The sequence below is a fragment of the Melitaea cinxia genome, chromosome 7, assembly GCF_905220565.1.
Source record: "Melitaea cinxia chromosome 7, ilMelCinx1.1, whole genome shotgun sequence".
In the NCBI taxonomy this organism is placed as follows: Eukaryota; Metazoa; Arthropoda; class Insecta; order Lepidoptera; family Nymphalidae; genus Melitaea; species Melitaea cinxia.
The window spans coordinates 1229586-1235072 of record NC_059400.1 but is presented as its reverse complement, the minus strand read 5'-3'; positions in this window follow the sequence as shown (position 1 = coordinate 1235072).

Here is a 5487-nt window from a genome sequence, read left to right as displayed (position 1 = left end):
ATAACTAACCACAGATTATAACAAACGTCGGCAACGTCGCAGAACTTGCAGAGTATACGATGAGTGCGTTCCACTAAGTAACCGCAAGGTGAGTAGAATTGACTTTCAACAAAACATGGCGGGAATTTGAAAAAACCAAGACAAGTGTGCGTAAAACAGTTTTATTTCAAAAATGGTAATAATTTGTATGTTGAAGTGTGTAAATCAAACCTGAAGCAAGCAAGTCCATCACGCCGGTCGCGTCGGCTGAATCAAATAATGCGGTGTTGCCGTATTTACTACGTGGATCAGTAAATGAATTTATTTACCTATAGTGATCATCGTTATATTGAATCTGTTTTGATTACACGAGACTTATCAACTGTTGACACAAATATTTTTAATAATGGGCAAAAGTTAAAGCTTTTATTTAATTAATTGTATTGCTAATAAATTATGTGAGGAGCTTTTGAAAGCATCAACATATGCCAAATGACGTTAGATATATAGGAGAACCGTCTCTTTTATCCGACTTCAAAAAAGGAGGGGACTGGAAGACGTTGATAATGCTTTCATTTTATTACTCGTCGATGTAAACTGAAGTGGTTTTTTTTTATTTGATACCAAATACAATTATTAAGTTAAAGTATTTGTCGAAATACGAAAAAGTGGTGGCATTATTATCGCAGTGTAAATTAGAATTATTATTGTAAAAAAAAACTTTAATTCGTATTATAAAATTTTTTTAATTGACTATTTAAGTCAATTAAAAATACTAATATCACGCACTTTATTTGAAATATTTTAACTTAGGAAACTTCATTCCCTTTACAACTGACTAGCTGTGCCCCGCGGCTTCACCTGCGTTAATATATAAAAAAAACAGTCTATAACCTTCCTCTGCAAACGGGCTATCCAATACAAAAATAATTTTCAATTTGAACCTGTATTTACTGAGATTAGCGTGTTTAAGCAAACAAATAAACATTTCAGTAGTGTTGAGTTGCGTAGTTGTTATCAATAAGTTCATATCGTAGTTATTCTTACTTGTTTCTTTCTTATTTGTTTGTTTGATTTAAAAAAAAAACTTAGTACATTAGCCGCGATGCATATTTATATAAACAGGCAGATAAATATTTCTAAAGATAAGCATTACTAGTACCTATCTAATCTACGAAATTAGTATTTCTGACCTCTGAAACGTTTTTAGTCAAAAATATTTCAGCACGTTTATTATTTGTAAGTACAAATATAGATTAATATCCTGTTAACATTATTTGTGCATTTCTGTTATGTTAGAAAATAAGTTTCATTGAAAATTACTTCTTTTTTGAAATCGGATAAAAAAATAAATAAAAGAAAATTCATTGCATTGAATTGTCAATATATATATATTTAATATTCATAAATTCAATATACATTATAATATCAAGTAAAATGAATTACTATAATTTATATAGGCAATATTTTAACACATGTTAATCTATGGTTAATTTTAACAATCTAGAGTTGACCTTACATAAATATGTGACGCAGCTTGCAAGTCGCCACACATTTACAACAAACATTATGGCAATAGGAATTCACTTTGGCCTAAAATTATATCTAAAACTATATTTAAAAAGGGAAGAATTTTTTTCTCAGCAATATTATATTGCACGAGATTAAAACTAATAAACGAAATAGTACATAATGCCCGTCAGAAAAATATAGTTTACATCGCATATAAAATTTTATAGAAGCTTTAAAATTATTTTTTGGCACAAAACTTAGAACTAATCTAATGATGGGATATTTATATATTACAGTTTTCCACATCATATCATAACTTATAATCTTTGGTTTGTCTAGCCCACCGGTGATACCTTGGAAATCACTTACATTAAAATTATATTTAATAAAATATGAAATATATTTAAACAGACTTGCTTAATTCAATTACAATCGTTAATTTTAAATTTTTTATTATTACTATAATTACAAAGATTTTTTATTGTTGCATACAAATGAAAATGTGGGTGATTTAATACGGAATTATTTATTAATAGGGTAATTTATTACGGAATACTGATTGAAAAAAAAGTATCGATGTCTACAAAAAATTAAAAAAAAAACTTTCCATTTTTAAAAGTTATATGAAACTAAGTAAAAGTACATTGTTACGCAATGATTGCACAGATACTTTTGACAATATTTTGATTTTGAATAAGATAATTTTTTGTATGAAATCGATATAATTATTTTTGGCGACATGGTTAAAATTTTTAAGTGACTATTAGATACGTATATTATGATACATTTGTAAACAACGCGAAAGTGTACTCAAATACTGCCTCAACAGACAATTTCATTATTATACTAAAAGAGAACTGCTCGCAATAATTTATGTAATTCGTTGATTAGAAACCTTTAAAAATTATATTTACCTACTTACATATACAAAATATAGATAAATCATTAGGTATATCTTAAAAGTATTTGGCTTAGGAACTTTCTGATCTAACGTATCGAGTGAAATCATGGAAAATGGTGCTTTTGTGACTTAACTGTGTTTAACTCAAATGCATCGGACGTTACTTAAAAAGTCAGTAATCGTATGTGAATTAAGTACTTATCAATGAGAGAACAATTTACATTCGAAAGAACCAAAAAAAAAACCGTAAAATGTAGAGACGTTTGTTTCGATTAAGTCTAAAAACCGTTAATATTACTTTTAAGAAATAAATAACACAAAACTAGCTGGTAACAGTCACATTTTGGAAACAACAATTTTTGTTTAAATGGCTATAAATATATGTATTCAGTAAACACGATCTTCAATCATTATTGTCTCTTATTCATACTATTACGGCACAATCGCGCTCGCAGACATAAACTATATGTACTGTTAAATTTTCACGCGATCATATTTACATATATTTTTCATAATATTTACAACAATTATTTACAATTGTATCTATTACTTAATCTTTGGATTATTCAAGAGTTTTTTAAACACAGCAGAGATCCCATAGAAGTATTATGGAATGCTTTAAACTTATTAATATAGTATCTATCTAGATTCCTAATACTAGAATACGGGAAGCTTAAATATATTAATAGTAATTCATTAAGATTAACAAAAGTTATAGTATATGAAAATTTGGTACTAAACTCGTTAAATACTGAGGCTAACATGAAAGTCTGAAGCGTGTGTGGTTCATTACGAAAGACAATTTCCTTGTTTGAAGCATGAGATTAGGTATCTGAAATAGACGTGTACACCTTTGTACGTATTTACGTCAAATATATTAAAATACGACGTCAACTTAACATTACGGATAGCTTAATTCTTAACAATATATATTGTCATCACAGACGCGCAGGTCTGATAAAACTACGTAGCATATAATTTGCATTAAACGTTGCAAATGCATTTACCGTGTTCGCGAGAGATATTAAAAATAGTTTTATTATGACAAGATCGATCTACATTGGTTTACTATATATATATTTCACAGATAGGTGTAAAATTATAAAATAATATTTAACATTCGTGAGTATTATACTACAGGTACTGGCCTTTGGTATTCCGTACGTAAATATAACTATATCTATGATAGAAATCGGAATGAGCTAACAAATATTAACATTATTATTTCAATAGACTTGATGGTGCTTGACAAATCAGTTGACAAATAGAAGTCAAGGAATACAATACATGGCGTTGTGGTGGTAAAAATATAAATAACATCTGTTTTTGAAGTAAAACTTCTTTACTTACGGTTGACTTGGGGAGTAAGCTGGTGAATGCGTGACGAGAGCGTTACAAAAAGTGTGATCGGGCGAGATATAAGTTAGTGAATATAGAAAGAGAAAGACTTACGTTTCGCATAAGTTTTACTTCAGCCGTGTCGTCTAAAGCACACTTGTTTTTTTTAACCGACTTCAAAAAAAGGAGGAGGTTCTCAATTCGCTTGTAGTTTTTTAAATGTTTGTTATCTCAGAACAACGATTCTACAAAAACAGATTAACGTTTAAAACCAAAATAATGGCACACAAGGCGATAACACTTCCAACTCTAATGTTCTCTCCTGAGACCCGGTGTGTACACAATGGTGATATTAAGCGACTCATAAAGACATAAAGCTGTCACTTTCATATGAACTGCTTACGTAGTATTCTCCTAATCAAATGGAAGGATCAAGTACCTAACTCTGAGGTGTTCCGAAGAGCGGGAATAGAAGGTATTGAATGCTTGCTGATGACCAACCAACTTCGATGGCGCAGACATGTAGTACGGATGGACGATACCAGACTACCAAAGGCAGTGCTTTATTCGGAGCTTAGTTGTGGAAAGTGGAAGGTAACACACAACAATAACTACGATATAAAGACGTCCTTAAGCGTCATTACACATATTCGCTTGCGGCATGTCTGTGAGGAGTCGTGGGAGGAGCAGAGGAGCATCAAATCAACTTCATCAAATTTTGAATCCAACCACTCTGCAAGCTTAGACGCTAAGCGCGAACAAGGAAAATCCCATCCTAAGCCCTCCTACGGCTACACATGCTTGCATGCGTTAGCTATCTCGTGGCGTTCCACTATGACGATGAGGGTACCACTAGGTTTTAGTGGGTATTCCATGCGCGTTGTCTTTGTGAATGGATCCCCTCACTCTCGTCGTCTTCGGGCGGCGGCCTTGTGCGTAAATTAATTTGAACGCATTTCCCAGTGTTAAACAAAAGGGTAATCAAGAATTGGTAGTAAGAGTGGTGAATGCCAAGCAGCATTGTAGATGACTGTAACTCTACTTTAGTCATGTCTTTTTAATATAAGGTGGGTAAACTTCGTCACAGGTGCCTTGCGGATGCTTTGCCAGCCTTATACTCGAAGCGCGACCTCCAATTTATAGCATTTAGCAATCATCTCAAGAGAGAGGTCATCTTACAGTTTACACATACGCGGAAAAAATAGCATGAATCCCGTATATTGGATGCAAACCATGTGATGAGAGTGACACCTAGCCCTGCGGCGATGATTGCGATGGTAGAATCGTGACAGTAGCAATTATCGAACTTTTTTTCAGAGTCATAGTCATTACAGCCTATACAGTCCACTGCTGGACATAGGCCTCCACAAGTTCACGCCAAAAATAACTTGAGCTCATGTGTTTTGCCAGAGTAATCCCCATTATACTGACGGTAAAAAGCACAAAGTCTCTTTTTATACTTAAAAGTCCTTATCCGTCCGTGAGTTTGTTGAGCAATGCGAACTGTCTGGAGGTGGATGTGGTCAAATGGTTGGAGTTGGGAATTATAGTCCTGCTGGATGGTGCGCATAATACCTATTTCATATAGGTACGGACCTAAACTTTATAAAACAAAAATTCGTTTCGCGATGCGAAGTGCCGTGTACATTTTATGCTTTCATTGTCGAGTATTGTATTATATTGTCATCAAGTATACTTATTAGTGTAATGCAAGCTCAGTCCGATTCCTATTTCAAAATAATATAATAAAATATTTT